This window comes from Polistes dominula, unplaced genomic scaffold, assembly GCF_049000335.1.
Source record: "Polistes dominula isolate Pdom_NZ unplaced genomic scaffold, Pdom_raw_medaka contig_83, whole genome shotgun sequence".
Lineage (NCBI taxonomy): Eukaryota > Metazoa > Arthropoda > Insecta > Hymenoptera > Vespidae > Polistes > Polistes dominula.
The window spans coordinates 1,831,751-1,850,237 of NW_028301032.1; the positions used below are offsets into that span (position 1 = coordinate 1,831,751).

An 18,487-nucleotide genomic window follows, 5' to 3' on the forward strand; every position below is an offset into this window, starting at 1 on the left:
CGGCTATGTAACGATGCAGTAGGCGGCTATGTAACGATGCGGTAGGCGGCTATGTAACGGTGCGGTAGGCGGCTATGTAACGGAGCGGTGGGCGGCTATGTAACGTCCGCGATACTAAATAAGAAGAGAATACAATTATCCTACAGCAGATATTTTGTATTCATCTCATTATCTCGAAACTTAGTTTTTTGAAGATTTCACTTTCTACCGTGTGTGATCTGCAAACATCTGTTTTTTACTTTCTTTTCTATTCTTCAAATATTTTTTATTCTTTTTTTTTTTGTCTATTCTATCAAATAATCCAATTGATAATGATCAGGTTGAGTGCAACATTTTATTTCTGTTCTTTTTATCTATTCTGTCAAATAAACCGATTGATGATGATCTCAGTTGGGGGTGGTGGTATGCCATATTTTTTTTCTCTAATTTTTTTTTTCTTTCTATTTTATCAAATAAACCGCAAATCGATATTACCTTTGTCAAAATGACTCTTTTCTACTACTACGATTCTCGATTATACCAAGGAACAAAGAATTTCCTGGATTGATATTTGTGGATACGTTATACGTGGAATACGAGGGATGATAATGAAATTAATTGCATCTCTTCGTAGGATTGTAAACAATGGTGGTGTTGGTGGTGATGGTCTTGATAGTAGTGGTAGTAGTCGTTGTCGAGCATTTTCACGAATTGCGAAATCGACTTTTATTGCATATTTACCCTATTACTTTCTTTCTCCTATTCGTGCGTGAATCAATCGAAAAAGGGTTGAAGGTGGGAGTGTACAGATAGAAGTGAAGGTGGTAGGAGTACAGACAAAAAAAAAATTACCAGAGAAAAAGAAAAAAGAGAAAAATACGAGAAGCAACCACATAAATATGAAACGTACGAACGAACCTTTTTTTCTTTTTTTTTTTTTTTATTTCCACATCATTTTTGACCCAATTTTTTGGGGGGATTTTTTTTCCCCACGTCACAAAAGAAACTTGGAGAAAACACACACACGATGATGAACACACAGACTTTCTCATTGGTCAGTTGAACAAAACAATCGCACCTTATCAAAATCGTTAAACCTTTTCGAAGATATTTTTACGCACAATTCCCAAAAACAACAACAACAACAACAAAAGTATGATGGTATAGAAAAAAAAAAAATTTAGGTGTCAGGTGGGGGAGAAAAAGAAAGGTTAGGTTCGTTAGATTCGTAAAATGGGCAAAAGGACGCTATCGCGAAGTTCAATAAAACTGACGATACAACATGTATGTTGTACATCTATATCTACATATATGTATATCTATATATGTGTCCACTTTTCCTACTATATCCATCATGAAAAAAAAAATAAAATAAAAAATAAAAAAAGTCAATCGGAGTAACGTAGTTTCACGAAACGTATCGTACACGCACATTTGACGAACGATAGATATAAATTTGTACGATCTTTTTGGCTCGTACATTATCTGAAAAATTCTCTATCTATCTTTCTCTCTCTCCCTCTCTTTCTCTCTTGTACATTCAAATTTTCACAAAAAATCTTCATCCTTTTTCGTGTGTAACAAATAACAATTCCCATTATATATATATATATATATATCATTCTCCATAGATGCCATTACGAATTCGAACACTTTATGAATTGAGTTTATAATCAAACACTATTATCAATTATTTTGTGTAAAGTATTCATCGAGATAAAAAAAAAAATAACAAAAAAAAATTTGCCAATGTAAAATTACTATAATAAATAAAAAAAAATATAATCAAATAGATATAATATATATAAATTACGTGTCACGTTGTTTGTCCGCAATGGACTCGTAAACTACTGAACCGATTTTAATCAAATTTCGCACACTCTATGCAGTTTCATCCAACTTGAAAGATAGGATCGTTTATATCCTATCCATTAATGGGTACTGTAATACGTTGAGTACCACGTCAGTCATTAATGATGACCCTGACGTAATCCTGACGCAACCCTGACATTGAACTTCCCATTCAGGCTGTGTCAGACACCAATGCCTGACGTTCAAGTTTTCGTTTTGCTGCAACCTGACGAAGATTTCCATAAAAATTCACGTGGCCCTCAAGGTGTCAAGTGACCTGATGGTCAAGTTTATCAAGTATATACAAAATGAACACTGGTAGCATGAAATCTATTAATCATTGTATCTTAATTTGAGGTTAGACACAGATCGATAACCAAATTTGCGATATGTTCGACGTTCTAAATTTCACAAATCTGTTGTGCTAGTTTCTTACTTTACACAATGTTGAAAGCTGACTTGGTTGAGTTGGTTGCAATGAAGTGTGTAAAACGCATTATTTTCATTTAATTTTCTTTTCTATTCCTATGCAATAAAATATTGATAAAAAAAACAAAAGAGAGGGATGATAATAGTAGGCCATTGACGAAAGCGGGTTTTTCGGGGGTTGAAAAAGAGAAAAGAACGTACGGGAGAAACGTTTAGGTTGAATCCGAAAGGGGGATGAAATGAAGAAAGGAAAGAAGGAAGGAAAGTAGGAAGGAGGGTAGAAAAGGTGTGTGTGGGTTGGTAAACGTAGGAGTGGGTAAATCCGGAGCTTTTAAAAAAACGGAATATGAGCGAAGTGTCGGACGATGAAAGAGGATGCAGAAGCAGGGGTGCCATGCAACTCTTTGAAGCTCGATATCCATACTATATATATATATTGTATCTCTATCTCTCTCATTTTCTCATAAAACTCGTGTTAGTTTCACGCTTTTCTTTCCACACATGTTTTCGAACTAGAAGCAACGTCATAGTAAAGAGAAAAAGAGAGAGAAAGTGCAGACGTGGTGCAGTGCAGTGCAGTGCAGTGCAGTGCAGTACAGAAACGGAGGGGTGCATCGAGTTTTTCCTGCCACCAGAGAGAGAGAACGGCTTTGAACGAACGTTGATAAAGAGGAAAGAAGGGTAGTAGGGGGGGGGGTGGTAGGATGGAAAGAGAAGTGGTGAAAAAATATGGGCAAAGCACTGGCAGGCAACCTGGCAGGTTGATGGTGAGGGTAGGGAAATGGGGTGACGTTTTCCAGTGTCGGACGTTTTCGAGGTTTGCCGCGAGGAACATGAGAGAAAGGTATATGCATGAAGGGTTGAAATAAACTGATAAAAATATAGATATATAGATAGATAGATAGTTTAGATAGTTTAGATAGATAGATAGATTGGGGAAAAAGGATATAGGGACGAATAAAAAATACAAAAAATAAAAGAAATTGACAAAATTGTAATTTTGGTAGCGCCTATAGGTGCTACGAATGATGTTTCATTTGCTTCTTATCCCCACCACCTTCTCATTCCCCACTCCCTTTCCGTTTTTAGGTTTCTGAATCCTTTCTAAGGAAAAAATTAAAAAAATAATAAAAGAAATTGACAAAATTGTAATTTTGGTAGCGCCTATAGGTGCTACGAATGATGTTTCATTTGCTTCTTATCCCCACCACCTTCCCACTCCCCACTTCCTTCCTGTTTTTAGGTTCCTGAATCCTTGCTAATTAAAGTTTGTTGCTTGAGGCCGTATGCCGAAAGAGTCGCGTTCAAGCGAGAAAAAATCAACCAACCAACCCCAATCCCAATCCCAACACCAACCCTAACCTCGACACCACCCCCAACTCCAACTCCCACCAGGTTGCGTCTATGAACTTGCTGCGTGTGTACAACACGCGTGTAAATGAAAAAGAAAAAAAAATAGAAAAAGGGAAAAGGGAGACGAAGGAGAGGAGAGGAGAGGAGAAGAGAGGAGAGAGGAGTGCAGCAAAAGTGTAGGAACAAAAATACGCGCTAGTGAAAAAACTCGGCGGTCTGCTAGGCAAGCACGATGATCGTCAAGGTTCAAAGGTAACTTGTCGACGCTTTGACCCGACCCTTTTTTTTTTTCAATTCTTTTTTTTTCTTTTCCAACTACTCTCTCTTTCCTCCCTCTCTCTCACTCTGTCTCCCTCTCTCTCTCGCTTGTTTTCTAACCTTTCAGCAGCTCTGCCTATTTCATTTTGTTTTTTGTTCTTTTTCTTTGTTTTTATTTTATTTTCTTTTTCTTTTCTACGAGCTATGACGGTTTACACGCTTTGTCGCCGCGATCTTTTGGTAAATTTTTGTATTTTTTATTTTTTTATCGTGTCGTTTATTAGTGAATTTGGGAAATCACATCTGCTTGTAATGAAAAGTTGAATGAAATTTTCGATTAATTGCAAATTATTAATCTTTAAATATTTTCTATACTTAAATGTGATTTTTTTTTTTTTATCAGTTTGATACCTAAGCATCATATAATATTATAAATATATAATATTTATTAACTATTTATTAACGTGCAAGTTGCCACTTCAATTTACCGGGCGCCGTATCAGCGCCGCTCGAGTTGCTACTTAAATCTACCATTTACCGAGCGCTAATTCGGCGCCACTCGAGTGCAAAGGGTTAATAATATAATTATTATAAATAATAATATTATATATATATATATATTTTAGTAGATACTTAACTTTATCGTATTATTATAATTTTCTATTTGAAAGTTTCAATACTAGATCATCTAAATTCTTATCGTTTTTTCGCGTTTCGTTTAGAATTTAAAAAAATTTTGTTGACCTCCATCTTTTGCAATAGAAATATCCGTTTCGCAAAGATCCTTGAAAAACATTTTTAAAGAAAAATTCCACTAACCTATAGAATATACATATACACTCGTGTCCTATATATATATATATATATACTACATATAGGGGTAGCTTTAGACGTAAACCCGACATATCTATTTGTAGTAGTAGTGTTGACAACGACACGTCAAGTGCATATATATATTCTCGTAAATCGTTCGTCCGTACTAAAACCACGTGCGTTTGGTTAGAAAGGTATAAAAAAAAAATAAAAAAAATAAAAAAGTAGAAAGAAAAGTTACTCTCTTTCGATCGTATTTATGTCAACGATACAATTTAACAACCATCGACATAGAATTTTTATAGGTTTCAGTTTCGAAAAGAGACGAGAATGATACGGGTTCGGTGCAATACTACTACTACTACTACTACTACTCTTTGACTCTTTCTTTTATCTTTTTTTTTCTTTCTTTCTCAGAAAAAAAAACTTTATAGAAATCTACCAGCACCATCACCACCAGTACCACCATCATCCTTTTCGTAGATACAAGGTGTGCGCAGCCATGTAATCGGATCTTTATAACACGCCAGGTATTCATTCGTTCGTAGAAAAACGAGGATTAGAGAGAGAGAGAGAGAGAGAGAGAACTACCCGTCGTCTTTTCTACATTTTATCGAACACAAGTATTTCGTACTATACGTAGTTAGTTTCACTGGTTCAACATTTTTCTAGGATAGAGAAATATACACATATACGTATACACATACATATATACAAGTCCTTTGACGAGATCGAGATCTTTATTCGATTGGATTCTATTCGATTCGATTCTCAAACTCTGCAAAACGGAAAACTGAGCAATAGCAATGCGTGGAAAGATTTAAAAAAAAAATAATAATAATAATAATAAAAGTACTATACGATTCACCATAAATAATTACACATGGCAGATATTATTATTTATTTAATAATACAGTGAAAATCAAATGTTGGGAAAAATGTGTTTTGAATTAAGGGTTTTGATATACTTTCTTTTTATGTGTGTGTATATATATATATATAAATAATATCTTTGTTTATACGAATAGAAAATTAGATAAATAAAGGAAAACTATAGAAAGATAAAAACAAACTAAAAATGAAGAAGAACCTACCACCATAGAATAAAATAATAGAAAATGGAAGAAAGTAAACGTCACAAGAGTTACGAAAAAAAAAAAAAAAGAAAAAAGAAACCAAATAGAAGAAAAAATTGTATATTCGTATAGGAGAGAAAAAGGGTGAGTGTGTAGGGTGAGTGTGTAGGGTTAGTAGTATGTGCAAGAAAAAGAAAAAAAAGAAAGAAAATGGTGTAGTGGGAGAGAGTAAGGGGTTCGAATAAGTGTCGCTGACGAGAGTTTCTTTCTTTATACTCTTCTCTTTCTTTCTCTTACTTTGACTCTTTTTTTTTTTTTTTTTTTTACACGAAAAGGGGGGAAATAGAAAAGAAAAGAAAAGGCAAAGAACCCACGTGCGCGTTTACAAATTACGCAAAGTCTGAGGCGACTTAGGGAGTTTTCAGACTTTTAATTACTACGTACGAGGAGTCGTTTTCTCTCTTTCTTTTTTACTCAACATTTATACTCTCTCTCTCTCTCTCTCTGTGTCTCTCTCTTCTGGATAACTCTTCTCTTCTCTTCTTCTAATTCACTCGTACCACTACCCACTTTCAGTATTTCAATTTCGCAAAAGAGTTCCGACTTAAATATAAAAGGAAAGCGGCCCGATTCTCGCTTCTTCCTAAACGATGCCGCTAACATTCAACCACCTAACCCTCAACCCCCAACAGCCTAACCCCCAACCCTCAATGTAGTCACACTTACTTATCGCAGCTACCCTACCGACTAACTTGTCAGCACCTTTACGCGTTCTGATTCTTTTTATACATTATTTCAAATTGATAACAAAATAATCTTTTAATCTCCAACGTAGTCTCATTCCACTAGTACTCAACTCGCAATTGCTGTCTAGGCGCTTCAAAATCAGGATATATAGGACAATTATCCTACCGGTAGTCCTTTATGGTACCGAAACGTGGTCACTTACGTCACGGGACGAAAAGAAATTGAAGCTTTTCGAAAATAAAGTTGTCCGTCAAATCTTCGGGTGCAAAACGCGATGAGGAAACTGCCGAATCGGAGAAAACCCCATAACGTAGAAGTACACCTGACTGTACAACAAAACCGGACATCATTAACGTCGTAAAATCGCGCCGATTAAGATGGGCAGGTCACGTGGCACGCATGGGGGTGAATCGAACGGTGTATAAAATACTGATCGGTATAGCAACGGGAAAAGACCACTGGGTAGACCGAAACGTGGATGGGAGGACAATATTGGTTCGGGATCTTAAAGAAGTGGGCTACGAAGTCCGCGAGTGGACAGGGTCAAGCTCAGGGATGGAAACACTGGGTGGGGTTTGGTATTTGTGGCGATGAAACTGACTGACTGACTTACTAACTGAATGAATGTCTGACTGACTGATTGAATGTCTGACTGACTGAGTGTCTGACTGACTGAATGTCTGACTGACTGAGTGTCTGACTGACTGAATGTCTGACTGACTGAGTGTCTGACTGACTGAATGTCTGACTGATTGACTAAATGACTGAATATCTGACTGACTGATTCTGACTGACTTATTCAGACTGACTGACTGATTTTGATCTGTAAAACATGACTGATGATTTCTGATTTGTTTTGATAAGAGACACACGACAAGAACAATGTTAAAATTCCTTTTATTCAACACCTGTATTCATCCAACGTTATTCTCAAGATTCTCGATTTCTTCTTCCTGTTTTACCATCAACGTTAAAGCCACCACGATCGAACACATTCGTTCGACAGTGATAAATGTTGTGTCCTTAGTTGTGATCGAGAAACGTAACAAAAAGGGTACACCACCTACACATTGGTATATATTTTACACCTTCTGTCCGTTACTGCAAGGTAGACAGAAGGATTTTTCGTACTACGAATGATAAAAGAAGAAGATGAAGAAGAAGAAAATACGTTCATTCGAAGAGTCAAAGAAAAAATTGGTTGAATATCTTTAATAAATCCAAAAAAAAAACAACAACAAAATTTCATCGTTAAAATAAAAAATAATGAACTTTCACATTTACTCATAGAAAAGAAAAAAAATTCCTAGAAAATTCCTAGCAAATTCCTAGAAAACATAGTTGTTCTTCTAAAAAGCTTGAAAGAAATAGAAAAAAAAAAGAAAGTGAAAAAATACATGAAAAGAAGGAAAGAGAAAAGAGAAAACTAGAAGAGAAGTAGCTCGAATTTATTGCTAATATTTTTCCCTTAAAAATGCACTCTATATGTGTATGTATTATGGCTGTTACGTGTGTAGGTGGGTAAGGTGAACGTACAGAATCCAAGTTAGTAGCTTCCGTGCGCAGACATTTTTTGTTGGTTTCTTTTCTTTAAAAAGCAACTCGGTATATAGTCAAGGACCCTTAAGAAGAAGAAGAAGAAGAAGATAGGAAGAGAAAACAACACGTAGGTGAAATTTACGCCGATGCACACGTGACACACACACACACACACACACAAACAAAGAGAAGAAAGTTGTTACACCGATAAAATTCAACTTACTTTAACCATAGAAAATCTTTAACAGGTTTTTACAAACCCAATATAATAGTCAACACCATCACTATCTCCCCTTCTGTTGAATAAAAAATAAAATATCAATGGTATTTTCAGGTTTAATTCTCAATGAAAAGTAGACAAATCGTTTACGTAGATACAATGAATTTCACGAAAGGTTTTTCTTTTTCATTCGAAAAATGTTATTGGATGCATCGACGACCTTTTAAATTCGTCGACTAAACTTAATCGTGTCGAATTGTGTTCATGGAAAGCATCTGTGACGTCACTGACACCTGTCTGGGCTCTTTAAATTCATTCATTCGTTTATTCGTTCATTCCCATGTCTCTAATCTTCTATTTTTCTATTATTTTCCCAAACCTTCTTCTACCTGTCTCTTTTTGCAACTGACATGACAATGAGGAGTAAGGGAGGAAGTAAAAGAAAAAAAGAAAAAAAGGAATAACAGAAAAAGAAAGTATTTTAACACAAAAAACACTATAAGGTTGAAAAATCATTCGTTTATGTATAAAAAAAACCCATGTTTTTGGAAATTATTGAAGGACAGGATTACAATGTTTGAGTGAATAAAATAAAATAAAATAAAATAAAATAAAATAAAATAAATAAATAGAAGAAGAAAAAAAAGTATTTTAAATAACAAAAACACCATAGGGACGAAAAATCACTGGTTTTACGTATAGGAAACCCCCGTTTTAGAAAATTAACCAAGAACAGAATTATAATTTGAGTGAAAGAAAGAAATAAAAAAAATTAAAATAAAATTAAAATAAAATATAATTAAAATAAAATAAAATAAAATAAATAAATAAATAGAAGAAGAAAAGAAAAGTATTTTAAATAACAAAAACACCATATATATTTTATAAAATATATTTTAAGATATTTTAAAATTATTTTAAGATATATAAAGATATTTTAAATAACGAAACACCATAGAGACGAAAAATCACTCATTTTGTAGATTAAACCCCATGAAAAATCATTCGTTTAAATATAAACAACCCAATTGTAGAAAATTAACGGACGACAAGATTATAATTTGAATAAATAAAATAAAAAAAAAAAAAGAGAAGAGTGGGCTATAAACAAAAGATGAAGAAAAATTGTAGTAAAATAGAATTCATTTTCTTTCTCTTTCTCTTTCTCTTTCACATTCTCTTTCTGTCTGTCACCCCCTCTCTCTCCTACTTTTTTGTTCCCTCAACCAACCCTTTTTATCCCCTGGTTGCTCTTTCCCTCTGCTGTCTGACGTTTTTTAATTAACTCGATCGTTCGAATCTGAGTGAAAATACGCGGACGAGAGAGGGCACTCGAAAGTTTTTTTCCGAATTGAACTGGGTGCACATTGCGCACCGTAGGTAACTTCACCACCCCCACCTCAACCTCCATCTCCTCCTTCTCCTCCTCCTCCTCTTCCTCCTGCTACTAGTCTACCAGGTATAACCTCGAAACGAGATTCCACGTGCTGTTTGCTTGCTTGCTTGCTCGCTTGCTTGTCGGTCGACCCATTTAAAAACAACGTCGAGTAAAAGAGGAATGCAAAAAGAAATAAAAAGAAGAAAAGAAAAAGAACAAATTAGAAAAAAGGGGTGGTGACACCAAGGGGTGGTAAAAAGTGGAGAATCATGGACAGAATAATCTCGATTAATGCATATTCTTTTTGTTTTTTTTTTTTATGTTTTTTGTATAAGTCCCAATTTATTTTAATACAAAACTGAGTTATCCCTACCCTAGAGTTTTACTTCTGCCACCAATTTCAGCTTTTTGGTTAATTGCACCATCATTTGGATGTGAAACTTTGAAATTATTGTCAAATTATTCTATGTAGGATAAATTAAAGAAAATTCAAGTAAGAGGAAAAAGAATAAGGAACTCTCAAATGTTCTTTTTATTTTTTCTTTTTTTTTTTTTTTATTCGAGACCCTTTCAAGGGTTAACGCGACCGAGGAGAAACACTTGTTGATCCGTGTATACTATGGGATTGTGTATTTAAGTAAAATACAGAAAATATATTGGATTAATTTCTAAAATGTTCTATATATATATATACATGTATATAATTAATAATTTATAATATTAATATTAAATATTAATTTTTAATTATATAATATATATATATATATATAATGAATATATTTTCTATATTTAATTATTATTAATTTATATTTTATATTTAATTATTATATATATAATTATTAAATTAAATTACAATATCATATGTAATTATAATATAACTATAATTAATTAATAATTATAATATATATATAAATTATTTATTAAATTATAATATATATGTATACTTGTTTAATAATTAAATACAAAATATAAATGAATTAGGAAACCTTAAATATCATATATAATAATAATAATAATAATAATAATAATAATAATAATAATAATAATAATAATAATAATAATAATAATCTTTTGTTTATATCTATTTGAAAACAAATTATTCCAACGTATTTAAAGATTTGTCACACTTTATAAAAGACAAACGAGGTGCATGACATTACGACAAATCGATCATACAAATTCTTATCTAGAATGAATATATATTATGCTAAAAGGGCTTGAATCTCGAGGTCCCTTTTTCTCTCTTTTTCTCTCTCTCTTTCTCTCTCTTGACTAACAGTTAAGTTAAAGGTGAAAAAGTCGAGTTTATTCGCGATCATTCGCGTGAGATTTTCTTTCGGGATTTTTAACGCGACATAACGTTATGCAGAATGACACGCTGCACCAAATGGAAAACTCTATATATGTATATAGGTATGTATGTGTGGATAGCAAAAAAAAAAAAATAATAGTAAGGTGTGCACGCGAAATAAAGAGAGAGAGAGAGAGAAAAGTTTTATTCTGTCAGATAGAGAAAGAGAAATGAGAAACGCGAGAAAAATGTCGTATTAACCAGAAAGTTTAAAAGGTCGAGGTGTCCTAACGCATATAAAAAAAAAAAATAAAAATTAAAAACAATAGTAGAAGAAGAAGAAGAAGAAGAAGAAGAAGGAGCTTTCATCGTGCAAAAGGGAAAATAAAGTTCCTCATAAATACAAATGTTACGAAAAGTAGGTTGACGTTACAGTTATTTAAAAACAAAAAATATATCCTCTTAGCAAAATGAAATAATTAGAAAAGAAACATAAAAAAAATCAAAAACACACACACACAGACACATACAGAAATAATCAAATAATTTCGAACGAAGTCAACTTCATTGAGAGTAATACCTAAAAGGCATAGAAAAAATGTTCTCAAACATTGATTAACATTTATTTCAATATTTCAAATGTTATAACCCACAATGCCATGCTTTTATTCGATCAATAAATTATTCAGTTCACGATTGCTGTCTAAGTGCTTCAAAATCAGGATATACAGGACAATCATCCTACTGGTAGTCCTTTATGGTACTCAAACGTGGTCACTTACGTCACGGGACGAAAAGTAATTGAAGCTTTTCGAAAATAAAGTTGTCCGTCAAATCTTCGGGTGCAAATCGCGATGAGGAAACGGCCGAATCGGAGAAAACCCCATAACGTAGAAGTACACCTGACTGTACAACAAAACCGGACATCATTAACGTCGTAAAATCGCGCCGATTAAGATGGGCAGGTCACGTGGCACGCATGGGGGTGAATCGAACGGTGCATAAAATACTGATCGGTATAGCAACGGGAAAAGACCACTGGGTAGACCGAGACGTGGATGGGAGGACAATATTGGTTCGGGATCTTAAAGAAGTGGGCTACGAAGACCGCGAGTGGACAGGGTCAAGCTCAGGGATGGGAACACTGGGCGGGGTTTGGTATTTGTGGCGATGAAACTGACTGACTGACTTACTAACCGAATGAATGTCTGACCGACTGATTCTGACTGACTGATTGAATGTCTAATTGACTGAATGTATAACTGACTGAATGTCTGACTGACTGATTCTGACTGATTCTGACTGGCTGACTGATTCTGACTGACTTACTGAATGACTGGTTGATTCTGACTGATTCTGACTGACTGAATGTATGACTGACTGATTCTGATGTATAAAACATGACTGATGATTTCTGATTTTCTTCATAAATAATAATAATAAAACGTAAGGAATAACTGGAACGTTGCAATGACGGTTAACGATAAACGATTCAACGAAAACCTTTGAACATTAAACTAACACACACGTTCCGTAAACTTTACGCAGCCCAGTAATAGTACAAGGCTAAAGCTTTTTATCAAAACCTCTCGACATAATTAATCACCGTTTAATTAACACGAGAGAGAGAGAGAGAGAGAGAGAGAGAGTCCAAAAAGCAGTTAGCCCACATATAAACCTGGAATGCTCGTAACGTCAGACTAATACCCCCTTTACCCACCCACACACCTTGTTGGTCGTCGCTAGTTAAACTGAAGTTACGTAAAACTGTACACCACTTTTTTTGGGGAGTTTTTAGAATAAAAATCTCGATATATTATTTCCTCGTTTTTTCTTTTTTTTTTTTTTTCTTATCGTGTCGTGTTAGAAATAAAAATGACGTGACGATGAACGATGACGATGAACGATGATGTGAATCAAATGATACGTGGAAAATAACTGTGTTATCTTTTTAATCAGTTAACTGAGTTTGATTTCGTCATACGTAAAACGTAGTCTCATGATTTGTTGCTATTTAAATTGTAACAATTTTTTTCGGGGGGGAGGGAGGAAACGAAACTTATTCTTCAATTTCAAGATGAGTTAAAAGAAATTCAAGATTTGAACTTCTTGAGTTCTTGAACTTTGTAGAGTTCCTTTTATCCTGAAAATGAGCAATTGTAACCTCAAAACTTGTAATCGATCGATTGTAGCGACACACAGCGGTACAAATTTTCAAAATGGAGTGCCACAGTTAACTGGTTAAAAACTTTTTGTAAAATAAACGTTTACGAACGATCAGGCGATTATTCTATATATTACCGTGTATATACACGTACAACATTAACGAACAAACACACACACGTAGAAAAAATTGCGCAATTGTAAGTCCCATGAATTGTGCGCAAATAAATTCATCGTTCGTCTTTAATCTCGTGAAAGATAAGGGCCAGCAAACAGACAAGGACAAAGATAGAAGATAAGCAATTGGAGACACCACAATTTTTGCGAATGAATTTCAAATTAAATAAACGAAGATAGAAAAAAAAATAAAAAAAAATAAAATAAAATAAAAAGAAAATAGCAGAAGAATGATTTTTCTCACGAGGAAGAAGTAACGGAGAAGATTTGAGAAAATAAAAAAGGGTTGAGAGTGAGAGGGTGAGAGAGAGACAGAGAGAGCAGAAGAAAGTGGAGAGGGGAGACGAGGGAAACGACTGGGTGGCGGGAAGGGGAGGGGGTGCTCGTGTCAAGAGAAATTCTAGGTGGGGAGAGAAACTGGGTAATGGTGGTGGGAGAAACTCGTGCCGTGTGTGCGATAACCGTCGTCGGGAGAACTCAGAGGAAGGAGGGAGAGGTGCAAACCAGCCGAGAATTCGAAAGGCCGGCCAGTTGCTGTCCGCGCGTCATACGAGACGCATCGTCATAGTTTTTTTTTTTTATTAATTATTATTATTATCGAACAAATCGTATACGAAGTTAAAAGAAAAAAAAAAACAGTGAAATTCCATGCTATTTTCTAATAAACAAAAAAACAAATAAAATCAACAAATGAATTTAATGAATAAAATCGGACGATTCATTTCGATCAGCTATTACGCGTAACGTGATGACGATGACCTTGATCCTCGTAACGTACGAGATCTTTACGTGAATATATTAACATCAGTGAATGTGGTGGTTAGTGTTTTTTTTTTTTTAAATAAAAAAAGAAAAATCAAGTGATATACTTCGAATGAAATAAAATAAATCAATCAAAATGAATGAATGTATGATAATTCATCGACAAGGAATCAATTGTGCATCATTTAGACGAAGATTATGTTGCTTAAAATGATGATGATGATCAATGATCATAATTTATAAATATATATATATATATATACACACTTAATATCGTGGATGTTATAAAGTTTCATTTTCTTGGATAGACAGGCACGAGATGATAGAATTTGCTAGATAATACTAAACTATTCGAGATTACGCGAGAATACATACATACATATATATATATACATATATGTATATGTATGTATATATAGAAATGTCGTTTAGTTCAAAGATCATGTCTTTTTTAAAAGACTATCTTCAAACGTATCATCATAATTCCCGATCGTTAATAACGAGTTTAAATAGAGGATTACCACACAAACACACACACACATATATAAATATACATATACACATATACATATACACACACATGACCTTCTTTTCATTCTACAAAAATCATATATATTTTACGTGTATATTAATAAACATAACTTTAATGTTGTTTTATATACACAGTTTATGAATAAATACCACGGATTAGTAAAAAACACATACTCAAATATGCACACACATATGAATTTTTTATACTACGAAAATCATATATACTTTACGTGTATATTAATAAACATAAGTTTAATGTTATTTAATATACACAGTTTATAAATAATACTACGAATTTATAATGCAACAAATTAATAACAACAAAAAATACACACATACGTGTATATTAATAAACATAACTGTAATGAGCTTTAACATACACAGTTGAATTAATATACAAACTTTATGAATAATAATATCATTAAAAAACAAACACACACACACACATATACGTGATACGAATCACTATGATAATTTTTTTTCTTCACGAATAAATAGTAGTAGTAGTAGTAGTGGTGTACAGTCATCGTCATAGTTATATAACAATCTTTTAAATACCACACAACGTGTTAAGATGAATTAAGAACACGAACTGACACACGAGAGACGAGTTTTGAAATATTCTTAAATGTTCCCATGAGATATGATGAAAACCATAGTATGAAGAAATCCTTCTTTCTATTTTTCTGTTATACTCTCACGAAGGGTGTGCCCTTTGCAAGATCGAGCAACGCACGAATCGATCTCAAATGCGAACAACGAATAACCCAACGGGGAGCCCTCCCTTCCCCCTTCTTCCTTTTCCTTTTTCGACCACCTACGTCGTTTAAATGAAATCCCATCCTCAACCATCACCAACCACCATTACATTACCATCACCTTTAATTTTGTCTACTTCTATTCACCGTTTATATTATTTTGGGTTTTATTATTATACAATTTCATTTATTTGCACGATACTTTGTGCAAAATTTATTTGAAACTTTTGGTTATAAATTTTGTTTAAAAATTTGTTGGAAATTTATTAAAATAATCTTTAAATAAATATTTAATATTATTTATTATAATAATAATAATAATAATATATAATATAAAAATGAGGGATTTACTTTGAAATAAACGAGAGTTGTATCAAGGTTCGATGAACTTGCACAATTTTTGTGTTAAACTCATCCAGTTTAACACTTTTCGGTATCAAATAATATTTAAAAATTACTTTAAAATATATTATAATAAATTAAATTAATATTAAATATTATTTATAATAATAAAATATAAAAATGAGGGATTTACTTTGAAATAAACGAGAGTTGTATCAAGGTTCGATGAACTTGCAAGATTTGTGTGCTAAACTCGTCCAGTTTAACACTTTTGGATATCAAATAATATTTAAAAAATACTTTGAAATATATAATAACAATTTTTAAATTAATATTAAATATTATTTATAATAATAAAATATAAAAATGAGGGATTTACTTTGAAATAAACGAGAGTTGTATCAAGGTTCGATGAACTTGCACAATTTTTGTGTTAAACTCATCCAGTTTAACACTTTTCAGTATCAAATAATATTTAAAAAATACTTTAAAATATATAATAACAATTTTTAAATTAATATTAAATATTATAATAAATAATAATACTAATAATATCCCAAATTTACACACTACTTTGAAATAAACCCCAAAATGAACTCAAATGAAATCCTCGTCACAGTTTCAACGACGTATTCAAACGTCCTATGCATCTTTGCTTAAACAAATGCATGACGTATTAATACGTCCAAATGTAACCAAAGTGTTAAATAATATTAAAAAAACATTATTTATTCAACATTACTCTAGTTTAAAACATTCTCTAAAACACATATTGAAGTGTTGTCTGATTAATCGCGAACTAGGAACGGTAATGCATGATTTCCCACGTGGGCATCACCACACTATGATTCGTGTGTATTAGTGTGTGTCAAGACTTGTTATCTCATTCTTTTATTATTTTAACACCCGTTATATGATACTACTATTACACGAACGCGTTCTTTAAACTCCTTTCATCTTTGACCTTTTAACTTTCATATTTTTTTCATTGAACTGAACAAACTTGTACTCTAACCACATACAACTTATGGCTGTATTTTCTCATAAATGAAACGAAATTTTACAGATGTCCGAACTTAACTTTTTTTTTTATTTTTTCTTATTTGTGTTTGTTTCTGCTGCAATGTTTTAACAACAACAACAACAGCTGTAACAGCAACCTACGTTAACGTCGACATGTGCCAACTCCTATCAAAACGTACGATCGTTTTCCGATATATATACTATATATATATATATATATAGATATATATAGATATAGATATATATAGATATATAATCAATGATTTTCGTCGTGTGAGAATAAACGGATTTTATCGAGAAACGTTTGTCAGATTCGAGGACTTGAAACGATGACGGGTAGGTAGGTTTGTTGTTAACAAACATAACACGTGTCAATGATGACGATGATGACGATAATGACGATGATGATGATGCTGATGCTGTTGTTGTTGTTGTATCACAAACCTTTTTCGTTTAACTTTTGATTGACACTAGGAAAAGCAACTCAAAATCAATCATACCGATCATTTGAAATATCTCATATAACACGTGCAACATTGTGTGTGTTGTGTGTGTTTTAATATATATATATGTATATTTTATTTAATTTTATTTTTTCAATAAAATGAAAAACCACACCGTGAATTTGGATTATTGGTATTCGGGGAAAAATTTTAAACGAGTTTGGTCGATAGAAAAATACAATTTTTTTTGTGCAATTTTTTATGTTTTATAAATTTCGAAAATCGTTAACGTTGTGAAAACATGGCTCGTATATTAAAAAAAAAAGATAGAAATAATCCGAGTTTCATTTACGTTTTATGACACGTAACTTTAGATTATTATTATTATTATTATTATTATTATTATTATTATTATTATTATTATTATCATTATTATCATTATGTGATATTATATTCATCGAAAATTGGATCAAATCGTTTATAAATTTTTCCGTTTCATTTCGTCACGTTTCGTAATTGATGAACGTTGTTGGTTGTGTCAAAGTTGATCGTACATTTGCTCTCATTTTCTCAAGAGTATATATTAAAAAATAAAAAAATAAAAAATAATAATTAAAAGAACGAACAAAACTAAGCAAAAGTAGGTTACTAAATTGGACAACACACATCGGGTGGTGTTGGGTAGATGGGTGGTGGGGTAGGTGGCTTCGAATTTCTTGAAACGAAATTAATTAAATCATCGAACAAATTTCACGAACAATCACAGCTGCCCAACGGGAAAGGGGTGGATATTTTTTATTCGACTAAAATTATATTAAACTTTTTAATTTAACAACCCCTTTAGATCCAAATTGTTGTTCCATTTAATAAACAATTATTTTTAATACGAAAATTAAAACATTCATGTGAGTTTAATGTTTCATAAAACAACGATACACATTTTATTTATTTATTTAATAATTTGCAAAATTATAAATAAATTTTAATAGAGATGTGGGATCCTTAAACGAAAATTTGCAACATTAAATTTGTAACATAATTGTACATAAATTATTATTATGTATATCAACAATGTGCACAGAGGTCTGAAGGGGTTGAAGAAAATTTGTGTTTTTAACTCTTACGATAAATCAATCAATTTAAAAAAATAATCTAGGGGTGAGGGGAAGAGATAACAATAAATATCAATTTGACAAAAGGTTCATTCAAATTGCTGGATTAAGTAACTTGTTTCCATCAAAACAAACGACCATTTCCGTCCCTTTGAGATACTCGATCTTAATAATCTTTCCCTTAAACATAGTAATTGTCTTTTATCATAGTTAAACTCCTCTCTCTCTCTCCCTCTCACACA

General features: G+C 32.6%; 2 protein-coding genes across 8 annotated transcripts in view; one reads left to right on the forward strand and one right to left on the reverse strand.

Moving 5' to 3' along the window:
* hiw (MYC binding protein highwire) overlaps positions 1–18,487 on the reverse strand; it is a 220,257-nt gene that overhangs the window by 165,270 nt on the left and 36,500 nt on the right. The window lies entirely within an intron of this gene.
* The window catches only part of LOC107069312 (uncharacterized), a 111,980-nt gene that overhangs the window by 67,124 nt on the left and 26,369 nt on the right, over positions 1–18,487 (forward strand). The window contains exon 1 of one of the 2 annotated variants that reach the window (XM_089174332.1): positions 13,779–14,093. The exons of the other annotated variant lie outside the window; for it this stretch is intronic. The gene's annotated coding sequence lies outside the window, so the exon portion shown is untranslated. Of the gene's footprint in view, positions 1–13,778; positions 14,094–18,487 lie in introns of those variants that run through there. 2 annotated transcript variants of the gene reach the window in all.